We start from the raw sequence: 11,676 nt of genomic DNA on the forward strand, positions 1-11,676 counted from the left end.
GCTGGGAGCTGCTGGCCGTGTTCCATGGTCCGGTGCTGAAGTAAGAGGCACAGAGAAACCCAAAGGCCCCGGGAGGCCCAGAGCAGCCAGGCCAGGTCCCGATGGGGTCTCGGAGCGATGGTTATTGATGGTGTGGTTTAGGAAGAGGCCAGGGAGGGTAAACCGGGGGCTGACAAGGCCCTGGGCTTGCAGCACTGCCTGGGGAGGTCCCTGAGCAGCAGGAGGGGCTGGGAAGGAGGTGGGACTTAGATCTTCGTGGACATTCTTCTACGGGCCACAGACAGGCATTTGTCAGCACAGCGCTGGCGGCACGAGGAGGAAACGGAGGACTTTCCGTGGCCCAGCCCTGCGTCGCACCCACATCCCCCCGGTCCCCCGGGCAGCATTCCGCGGTTTGGATCTGCACCAGCCCAGCTGGAGGCGGTAAGGCCCCGCAGGCGACGGCGAGGCCCTCGGCTGTGAGGACTGGGCTCCTGCACTGCCCTGGGGCAGGTCCTCCTGCTGTCACTCTGGCTCAGGAGGAGGGCTGTGTGAGGCCATCGCCATCCAGCAGCGACCTGCCATGTCTGGGGACTCGCCCCCCGCCCTTGCAACGGGGAGCAGCGTGGTGGTCTAAAGAGTGCAGCCTGCGTGGCCAGCTTCACAGGGACCCCAACACCACCCAGCGGGCATTGCCGAACAGCCAGTCACAAGCCCAGGCAAGTCCGCACACAAAGCCCGTTCTTCCGACAGATGCCATATGGAACCACCGCGAAGGGGGAAACCTGCCCAGAAAGTCAGGGCCCCCGGCTGGTCAGGGTCCTGTCTGGGCTCCGCTACAATGGACGCTCCTCCCCAGCTCACCCTGCAGCACACGGTTAAATGACGGCTTGTCTGTAATACACAAGTGTTGTTACCCGCACGCATCCTGAGTCGCTCGTGCGAGGACACCACACGGCCCTACCGCGGGCTCTCAGAGGTCCAGCACGGGCGTGAGGAGAGCCGAGCGGCAGCAGGAGTGGATGAGGCTGCATGGCGAGGGCGCCAGGGGACGGCACACGGGACGGCAGGGAGATGCCGCAGGGCAGTGCCCAAGGAAGGCGAGACACAGGCTGGCATCGTCACACTTGCCGAACCCTTGTGCCCAAGGCACTGCTCCGGGTGTTAGATGGGTCGTGGGCTCATCACCACCCTGAGTCAGACACAGTCAGCACCCTACGTCCCAGGCTGGGGGAGCTGGAGAGGTCCCACCCAGGCACCTCATCCTAGCTTGCCTGTGCGTGTCGGCCACGGGTCCCGGGAGCACACACCTGCTGGGGCTGGAGTGACCTTCTCCCCCACCGCTCAGGCCAGTTTCATCCCTCCATCCCCTCCGTCCCCACGTCAGGACCTCTGCACACACACGCCTCTACACTTGCAGCTACATGGGCTCAGAGCCCACTACACATCCACGTGGGTTCACGTCACTGATTTATGAATATGGGCTTCTACCTGCCCCTCACTGCATTGTCCCCAGGGGAACATTCACTCTTCGTATGCCCGGCACACAGCGCACAGCACTGGCCCAGAGCGCGTGCTAATACTGCCGGTCAGACTGAATTAAGCTGGAATGACTTGAACTAATTTGGAGTGCAGGTTGGAGTGTAGATGTCAGGGCTGGCCGCCGATTCTAAAAAGCGAGGCATGACCCACCTGCCCTGCGCCAGACTCCAGGGGTGAGTCCTGCCTGCAGACATCAGAGGAGGCAGCTGGCCGAGATGCCGCCACCCCCGGGGAGCGCCGTGGATGTCTCCAGCCACAGCCTCAGGGCTGCTAAGTCCCCTGAAACTTTATGGCCCTGTTGCCATGGAGGTCACGGATGTAACGCACGGTGGAGGCGAAAGCTGCAAACGCCTGGAGGCGAGACTCTGGTGGGAACCCATTCAGGAGCGAGTTACTTAACCTCTCTGAGCCTCAGTTTCCCCACATGTAAAGTGGAGATGACGACACTTGTTTCATGATGTCGTGGGGGGGGGGATTGAATACAGCAGCAGATGGAGAGGAGAGCGACGGAGCATAGTAGGCCCTCAGTAGTTGATAACAGTTCCCATTTCCTGACCTGTTTTTAGGGCGATCGGTTCTAGTGTGAGTTCATCTAGCCAGAGTGAGGGGTTTCCTTGGTCTCATTTTTACTTTTAATTTAAATGCACTAGACCAGAACTTGTAGGAACTCTGGGCCTAACAGTGGAAGAAACCCTATGGTTTCCAATAAGTGAGCTCTCATTGACCAAGCCAGCCCGACTGCTGACTGAAATGGCCCCTGAAGGGCCAGAGGGCAGCTCCTCCCGGCCTCCCAGCTGACCGGGCTGGGCCTCCGCAGGCACACAGCCCTCCTGGCCCTGCCTCCAGCGGCTTCGCTGCCTGATGCACAAACGGCAATGATCCGTCAGCAAGTGTGACACCTCCCAACAAGCAGAAGCCTGGGCTCAGCGAGACTCAGTGCCACCGCTCACGCTCAGGAGCATGGGTGAGAAACACCCAGGGAAGCTGCCAGAGGACACACTCACCCCTCAGTGACACACTGAGACCTGAGGACACTTTCCTGCCTCCCCCCACCCTGTCCCCCCTGCTCCGCTCTGTAACCAGCAGGAAGGGGCTATGCTCCTGGATGGGCCAGGATGGGGGTGGGGGGACCCTGAGCAGCTGTGCTCCTTCCCCTCTGGTCGAGCATTCCTGGTGCCGTGTGCGCGCGTGTGTGTGCATGTGTGTGCGTGTGTGCGTGTGCGCGCGTGTGTATGCGTGCGAGCGCACGTGTGTGTGTGTGTGTGTGTGTGTGTATGTGTGTGTGCGCATGTGTGTGCGCGTGTGCGTGTGCGCGCGTGTGTATGCGTGCGAGCGCATGTGTGTGTGTGTGTGTGTGTGTGTGCGCGTGTGCGTGTCTTCCGCCCCATGAGTTTGAACACCAGCCAACTCCGAGAACAAGAGCAGACTGGGCTAGGCAAGGAGATAACCACAACTGTGTTGGGACCGACGCTGAGGTTTCACAAAGGCAGGGGAGCGTGAGTGATGGGACTTGCACAGAGAGGCTGGAGGGGGAAGGGCGGGGAGGGGGGGAATGAGGAAAACTGGAAGGACTCGCCCTAGAGCGAGCCGTCCACACAGCCCCGAGAATGTGTGCTCGGTCCTCTGCCCAACGGACACTCTGGCTACGCGTCCCGGAAACCCTCGCTACCCCTCGTGCCCGTTAGGAGGTCCTGGAAGCTACGCGAGCCCCTCCCTTTCTGACAAGAGCCTGCTGGGACTTCAAAGTTGGGCCCTTGCCGATGAAGAGCTCTTTAATCATAAAAATATTCCAGCCAGACAGCCAGCCCCAGAGAGCAGCCCTCGCCTTGCCCTGCAGCCTCTGGCATCGCCCAGCCCCCCCCCACCCCGTGCAGCCGCCGGAGGGTCCCAGGAGGACCCCGCACATGCGACCAATGGTGACCTACAAGCGTGAGCAGCCAGGGGCCCCGCAAGCTCACACCTAACCCAGGGTGAGCGCAGGACCCAGAGCGCGGGTTAGAATCACCCTGTCCTGACTTGGCCAGGAAAACCATCTCGGACAACGTTACTCTACACCACGAAGTATTTGCAAAGAGCGGCTACTTGTTTAAAGAGTGACTGACAGCCATCTCCCAGGGCTGGAAAAGCTCCTCAGCTCTTCAGAGGGAGCGGGGACACCCTGAGGCGCTGGGAGGAGGGCCGTGCTGCTGGCTCACCCACACGAGGCCCTTCACGGGGCGCACGGACCTGCACACCTGCGAGTGCTCTTCCATCATCCCTGCCGGTCACTCCAACTTCCGGAGGAGAACCAGGCGCCGGGCAGTGAGGAGGAGCTGGGCAGTGAGGAGGCACAGAGGCAGGGGAGGGCCTGGCTGAGGGGCACTGAGCCTCCCAGGCCAGGCCCTGGGTATCAGTGACCATCAGCAATGTGGGCAGCGTCTGAATGCATGAGAAGCTGGAAGCAGGCAGCAGGAAGGGGACAGCTCTGGGGGCTTCGGTCTGACTGTTCAGGACGGGAAAGATGATGCCTGGAGAGGGGTCCACATGGGCCCATGGGGAGCGGCAGGCAGGGAAGCATGGCCAGCTGGTGGGGCTGGTGGATGGCGACCACAGGGCAGGCCAGAGTGGAGGACCCTGAAGACGGGAGGGGCTAGGGTCAGAAAGGCTCTGTGGGTGGCACGTCTCCGCGATGAAGTTGTCTTGGCATCTGCCCGCCTCTCCACCCTCAGCCAGGCTCACTCCCGGAGCACCAGCTTCGAGAGGCCCTCTCTGCCAAGCCCTCCACCCGGAAGGGGCGTTCCAGGGCCGGGCCAGCATCTGGGACGCTGTTGGGGCGCCGCAGACAGGCTCTGCAGCCCCGGGTGGCATCGCTCGCTGCCTCTTCCTCCAAAGACTCCCTCTCGAGCGGGGGATGTGTGTTCCTCTCCCAGTGGATGGGTCCCGGGCTGCCCCTGCTCCACGGAAAGCCTGGCCGCCAGGCACACCCAGCCTCCTCTTGCCACAGCCTCTCTGGCCTCAAGCCCTGGAATCCCTGCTCTACCCGCCGTGCCGCCGGCAGCCCCATCCTCCACCCCCGGCACGCCAGCACTTGGAATGCTTCCTGCCAGTGTGGCAGAGGAAGGGGCATGTGGGTGAGAATGCAGCCTTTCCGACTGGCTGGGGCCAACGAGGAACTAAAGTGGGGTTCCTCCAGGGGCCTACGAACCCCAGCGAGTGTACGACCCGTCCGTCAGTGCCCAGTGAATTTCTGGGAATAACTAGTAGCTAATGATGTCAGTTACCTACACTAGTCACATCCATGGGCTGGACACACACCCGCTAACACAGCCCTTACCCCGGAGATACAAGCTGTGTCCACGCTGCAGACGGGTAAACGGAGGCGCAAGAGGCGGAGTGACGTGCCAAGGTCACGAGCTCAGCGGTGGGCAGCTTCACCGGGCCCCCGACTCCAACCCGTTCCAGCGCCAGCTGTGCTGCCCCAGCTCCCGCCGTGTCCTCCCGGCCACCACCTGCGGCCTCTGACACGTGGCTGTGGCTTACTCAGGTTTGTGCCCGGGGACCCAGGCGTGCCCCTGGCACCAGGGGGCCCTCGCAGCTACTCCGAGAAAGAATGAAGGGTGGCCGGGCTCTCGCTTCAGCAGCTTCCTCGTCTTCAGCATAACCTCGTCCCTTCCTCCTGGCCCCTCCAGACGCCAAGTCCTTCATCATACACTGGTTGTCGCTGCCACGGGTGTTTTTCGCTCTGCCTGCCGCTGCGCCCAGTGTCTCCTCTGTCCCTCCTGCCCCCCCTCCACCTGACCTCCCAACCTCACGGCCCCATGAGCCCAGGCGCCCGCTCCACCCGCTTTAGGACCAGCTCCCGGCGTGGCTGGCAGTGGGCAGGAGGCCGAGACGGGGCGAGGTTCACGCACAGGCCCTCGGGACAGCACATCGGAAGCCTGGTCTGGGCAGAGGCCAACAGGGTGGCATCGGCATCACCCCCGCATCGGCACTGAGGGCAGCAGCCGGGCCGAGGGGGGGCCTTGCTCTGGGAGGCCACAGCGAGCGCAGCCCCGGAGGACACAGCAAGGAGCCACTGAATCTGAGTGCCCCCATGGGCACTGAGTGACTCCCACAGCAGACTCGGAGCTGCTCACTCTGAATACAAACTCGCCAACCGTGTCCGGTGGCTCCGGGCCTGGGGGACACCAGTCTACGGCCCGTCCAGCGGCCCTGCACGCCCAGCTCAGCGCCCCTGCCCAACACCGCAGCCACAGCCGTCCTCCCCCGGGAACCTGAGGGAGCGTCTGTGAGTTTAACTCCACCTCCGTGCGGCCCTCCCGATGCCCGGCTCCTCCGCTCTCTCAGTGCAGGGAGCTCGGCTGCTGCATGCCTCAGTTTCCCCTTTGGGGAACTGGGTCAGTGCCGCTGTGCATCTGTCGATCGAACGAGTGTATTGAACGCCCTCCGGAAGCGGCACAGGGAAAACTTATCCTACCAACAGCGTCTCTGCGATCATAAAAATAATTTGTGCTATTAGTTCCAACAAATGACCGCAGTTTGGTCTGTGCAGCAGCCTCACTGCACAACAATAAACATATCAACTGCCCCGGAGACTCTCCGTGCAGACCTGGGCGGGAGGGGGGCGCGAGCGAGCCGTTCAATGACCCTTCCATCCGCGGTCCCCTCTCCCCGGGGCGGGCAAGTGCTCGTTTTACTGCCTGGCAACCAGGCAGGGACTAAGCTTGCTAAAATATGAGTGTGTTTTTGGCTGGAGTACCAGAGAGCCCGCAGCCCTATGGAGAGAGAAAAATTGAACACACCAGGCCGTGGCTCCAGAAAGGGGGAGAATCAGGCTTCCCGCGGGGCAGGCTGGGCCGCGGCATTCTTCGGATAATGCTGAACAAACCCCGAACAAAGGCGGCCAACCTAGCGGCGTGTTCGCAAAGTGTGTTCTCAGCAGATTCGGGCTCACCGGCCCCGAGCGGCTCTGCGGCCCGGGTCCCACCCTAAGCGTCCCGTTTTTCCGCGCTGCTCCCCTTGTCTGAATTCCTACAGGTCCTGCCAATCAGAATTCCTCACCTCAGGCTCAGGGGACCTGGCAACCAGGCAAGCGCTGGTGCTTTTAAACCTGGTCCCAACCCTGAAAAACAGTGCCGCCCCACTGAAGTTAAAGATGAGGGTGTGGGGCTCTGGATCTCCTCCGTGCCACCTCGATGACACCCCTCATATTTTCTCTGCCAGTATTTGTGCATCTGCTAGAAAGCCGGCTCGGTGGCCCGGCAGGGGTGCCCCCGGGGTTCAGTCTGCCTTTCGATGGCAGGAGGTATAGGGTCTGGCAGAAACGGCCGAAGGTGTGGGAGCAGGCTTTGCTGCCCAAGACCAAACACGAACCTTCTTGCACGCACTTTGTTATCACTAAACGCAGCTTCCACACTGCACACTCCTGTGGTGGCCCCTTATTCCTCACCAACCCCCAGACAACCTGCAGACCGGGTGGGCCCTTCTATGACGTCGTAGAGAGTGGACCTGGAGGTCTGGGGACTAGACTGGGGCCCGTATGCAGACACCATTCGCAAAGGTACTGAGATCAATGTTTTTCCGGCAGCAGGAGGCGCCTCTCCACTCTGGGCTATGAGAGCCGACCCAGTGGCCAGAGCCCCACACCCCTGGCGACTTCTGTGACCTGAGGGACGAGGCTCTGTCAGGGACCTTTCCCACCCAGGCAACTCCCAGGGCCCTCAGGGGTGAAGGTGCCGTGAGAAAGAAGATGCGGAGATGCAAGTTACTCAGTTTTCTGAAAAAATCCCCAAGCCTCTCTCGTTCTTACAGATTCGTGAGTGCGGCTGCCCAGACCCTGGTCTCCACTGAGAGAAGGCACACCCAGCCCCTAACCACAGACCAGGGCTTGGAACTACAAGCTGACTGTTCGTGGACGCAGGTCTGACAGATCTAAGCATGGAGGCCAGGAACGATGTGGCCCCAGAGCTTGACAATGGAGTACAGGTCCACCCGCAGGAGATAGAAGAGACCGGGATGGGGATAGTGATAACGAAGTGTGTGGGGACTCCCGCGCTGACGTCAGACAGAGAGAAAGCAGGCTTTAGGAATGACGGCGGCACCATGCGTGGGGGGTGGGCGTGCCCTTGGCCACGTGCACCCACAGGAGCCGTGTCCACCACATATGTGTGTGTGATGAAGCTCATGGCCCAGAGTACTGCCTAACCCAGGGATTTCCAATCTTTTCCATCTCACGGCACATAAACTAATTAAACTTCTTCAGCGCACCAAAAAACAGGTTTTAGCCCATCTGACAAAAAAAAAATAGGTATAATTTTAATTCATTCACACCGGATAGTTATTGTTGTGTTGGCTGCGGTCATTTCTTGATTTGACCGTGTAAGGGGAAAGAGGCCAGTGCCCCTGGCTAAACAGGTACTGCATGTTTTAAAAATCCTTGTGGCACATGGTTGAGAACCACGGGGCTCACCAGTCGTAAATGTTCAGTAGTTACCCGCTGACTGACAGCAAGGCTACTGGCTTTTAGGTTACCTGTATAATTTCACGGTTTCCCCCATGGACGGCGGTGGGTTTTCCCTGACAAACCAACCTCTTACTCAGCCCCCTTGTGGTCAGTGGCCCACCAGTGTGAACCGGCTGACGGGGGTTTTCCTTGTAGGAGCTTCGGCACCTCAAGCAGCGGACAGGAGGAAGCACATGGCCGTCCCAGCCCCAAAGCCTGCACATGCCTGCTTCCTGCTGGACCCTGAGCCCTGGGTCCTGGGCCTCTGCTCTTCCCTCTCCACACATTCCACCCATGTCATCCGTTCAACCCCATGGTTTCAACACCATCCACCAGCTGATGATCCCAAGTCGCTGCCTCCGGCCAAGCCTCCAACCTCCAACATCTCACTAGACACACACCTTCCATGTACATAACGTGGCCAAACAGAACTCTGCCGCACCCCGTCTACCCGCCAAGTCGCCCACGTGCGGCCAGCGGGGACTGCCTCTACGGAAGTCACCTTTGTTCCTGTCTGTGCCTCATCCCCACTGTCTGTCGGCCAGTCTAGTTGACACTTAGCAGCAAATGATCTGAAAACGCCATCGGATCTCACTCCTGGGTGGCAAGCTCTCCAGTGCTTTCCCAGCAGATTTAGAACAAAATCCAAAATCCCTACTTGAATTTACCCAAACTCCAGCCCGATCCCTGCCTCTGTGTCCAACCCCAGGTCAAGCCACAGTCAGCGCTCTGGCTGTCTGCTCTGGCCGCACTGGCTTCTGTGCCTCACGATTGTTCCCAACACGGGGCCGTGTTTTCTGCCTGGAACAGCCACCTCCTCCCCGTCACGCAGTGGCCTCTGCTGGCACTCAGGTCTCATTCCAATGGGCCCCCTGCCCCCACCCTGAAGTACCCATAGGTCACTGCTTCTCTGATCTGTGTCTCTACCCCTGGTTTGTCTCCTCCAGTCCAATGTAGCTCCAAATACTGTTCAAATGTATGTCTCTTCTAACCAACAAAATACACACACACTCACATTCGCAGACGTTTAAGCAGGATTCCCTCATCATTCTCACCTCCCACGAAGCACCCTGTACCACCAACCTACCCTATAGCTAACATCCCTTTGTTGCCAAGAGGCAGGAGAAAGACATCTATATATATAAAAGCCTAAGCGACCGTTAAGACCCAATGACCAGAACAACCTGTCGACCAGCCACTATGATGCGCACTGACCACCAGGGGGCAGATGCTCAATGCAGGAGCTGCCCCCTAGTGGACAGTGTGCTCCCACAGCCAACCTCCTGTGGCTGGCCAATATCCCCAGGTCCCTCCCCCCGTCCCGCCCACTGGCCGGCAGATCGGCCTGGCCCCAATCGGCCAGCCCCAAAAGGGAATGGGCAAGACAGCCCCTATCGGCCCTGATCGCTGGCCAGGCCCAGGGACTCACCCGTGCACAAATTCATGCAGCAGGCCTCTAGTTGTTGAATCATCATCACATCCATCAGCATGAAGTAAAGAGAAGATCTAAATTCACTCTTTCTCCTCCACCCTCCAACACTACAAACTGTCGCTGTGTCCACCCAAACATTGAAGAGGCAGGGTTGAGATCGAAGGCCTGGGTGTGTATCTGGGTCTCAGCTACTTACTACACAGGGACGCAAGCAAGCAGGCCCCAGACCGAGCTGCGTTTTTCTCAGCTGGCGGGTGAATGTCCCATCAGCCCCGCCCACCTGTCTGCGTGTGAATACGCACAGGAGAGCCATCTGCACTGTGAGCAGCACCCATGGGCAGCATCGTTGAGACGAATGGCATTTGTGACGACTGCAGAAACCTACCAGTCCCTGATTTCACTGATAATATCTGATCGTCTTGGCTCGGGTGTGTGTGTGTGTGTGTGTGTGTGTGTGTATGCGCGCGAGTGTACTGGGGTTGGGCTAGGAGGTGGATGGAGAAGGCCTGCTAAAGAGGAACTTGAAAGGATGCATCTCCCCACAAACATGAGGCTCACTGGTAGCCAGGGCTCCTGGGAAGAGGCCTGGGTCGGGGTGGGTTATAGCCAACAGCACTGGCAACCGGTGCGTGCACAGCCCTCTGATGCTGAGCTGGCGACATTAGCAAGCAGTGATTAGAATACGCCCGCAGGGCCTCTTAAACTTTCCTCCTCTAGTTAGAGCGTTGGTTTTCATCAAGATTTATGGGTGCGTCTGCTGAGCGCAGGCAGGGTTGCCAACACCTAGTACCGGCTCACGATGGACGGCGGGATGTCCTGTCCCACGGGGAGGGCAGGCGGAGACACAGGGAGTCTTCAGATTTCTGACCAGCTTGTGCAGCCACCAGCATGGCAGCTACAACACCGATAGCTGTTGCCTTCAGGAGGGCCAGGGTGCCTCAGTTTCTCCATCTGTGCAGTGGGTGATGGGAGACCTGGAAGCTTACCTTGGCAAGCTCTGGCACAGAGGAAGTGCTTGAGGTTTGGAAGGATGTCATTTATGCCCCAGCCGCATGCCCACCGTGCCGTTCCTAAAAGAACAAACGCGGTTCCCTGATCTAAATGAATGTGGCCCCGGGCAGGCTCTCCAGCCTGGACGCAGGGACCCACCAGGAGAGGAAGAGAATTCTCCCCTCCACGTCACAGGGGGAGTCTTCAGATTTCTGACCAGCTTGTGCGGCCACAACACCGATAGCTGTTGCCTTCAGGAGGGCCAGGGTGCCTCAGTTTCTCCATCTGTGCAGTGGGTGATGGGAGACCTGGAAGCTGACCTTGGCAAGCTCTGGCACAGAGGAAGTGCTTGAGGTTTGGAAGGATGTCATTTATGCCCCAGCCGCATGCCCACCGTGCCGTTCCTAAAAGAACAAACGCGGTTCCCTGATCTAAATGAATGTGGCCCCGGGCAGGCTCTCCAGCCTGGACGCAGGGACCCACCAGGAGAGGAAGAGAATTCTCCCCTCCACGTCACAGGGAGGGCCCATCATGTGCCTGGAAGGATTCCTGGGGAAAAAGTCCTGTGGGAACTCTACTTACCCACCCAGGATGGGGCCGTGTGGACCCTGGGAGGTGGCTCATCTATAAAATGAGACGACATGATCCCTGTTTCACGCCCCCCCGCCCAGTCCTCAACGCTGATTCTGTAAGTCTTGTTTCTTCCCACGACACCCACAAAATCAGGGACCGTCTGAGGGAACCAGGACAGCTGTGCAGACTAGTCTGGCCTGAGAGCTGCTCTCGTCTCCGGGGCCTGGGAGCCCAATCCTCTTGTCCAGACGACAGAGGCTTCAGTCTCCAAGGTGAGTGCACGCAAACAGGCTTCCTCTGGGGGATTAGCGCGGAGCTGGCAAGGACCAGCTGTCCCATCTCCACCAGGAGAAGGTTCCGGGCTTAGGCGGGAAGTAGGGAACCGTTCCCAGCAGGACGGGTTGTTGACGTGGCCACGGGTTACTAACAGGAGCGGCGTAAGCTCCTTTTCCAAACCCCTCCGTCAGCTGGATGGGCCCTGGGACTATCCCAGGTGGCTCAGTGGTATGGGCTTCGAGTGGGGAGGAAGGGCAGGGGCTCCAAGACACCCCACTTTTGCCAGCCAGGTGATGGGGTAGCTAATTAGAAAAGAGCAGCCCCTCTCCTTGGCCGCAGGGAGAACATGGTTTTATCCAGACTCAAGGTCTGAAATCGAAGAGGAGGCAGGGCCCCCAGCCAT

At 59.6% G+C, this 11,676-nt stretch overlaps 1 protein-coding gene across 2 annotated transcripts in view; it reads right to left on the reverse strand.

Moving 5' to 3' along the window:
- LMX1A (LIM homeobox transcription factor 1, alpha) overlaps positions 1-11,676 on the reverse strand; it is a 115,992-nt gene that overhangs the window by 51,968 nt on the left and 52,348 nt on the right. Inside the window, exon 1 of one of the 2 annotated variants that reach the window (XM_014528581.1) lies at positions 9,432-9,499. The exons of the other annotated variant lie outside the window; for it this stretch is intronic. The gene's annotated coding sequence lies outside the window, so the exon portion shown is untranslated. Of the gene's footprint in view, positions 1-9,431; positions 9,500-11,676 lie in introns of those variants that run through there. 2 annotated transcript variants of the gene reach the window in all.

Source organism: Myotis brandtii, unplaced genomic scaffold, assembly GCF_000412655.1.
Source record: "Myotis brandtii unplaced genomic scaffold, ASM41265v1 scaffold64, whole genome shotgun sequence".
In the NCBI taxonomy this organism is placed as follows: Eukaryota; Metazoa; Chordata; class Mammalia; order Chiroptera; family Vespertilionidae; genus Myotis; species Myotis brandtii.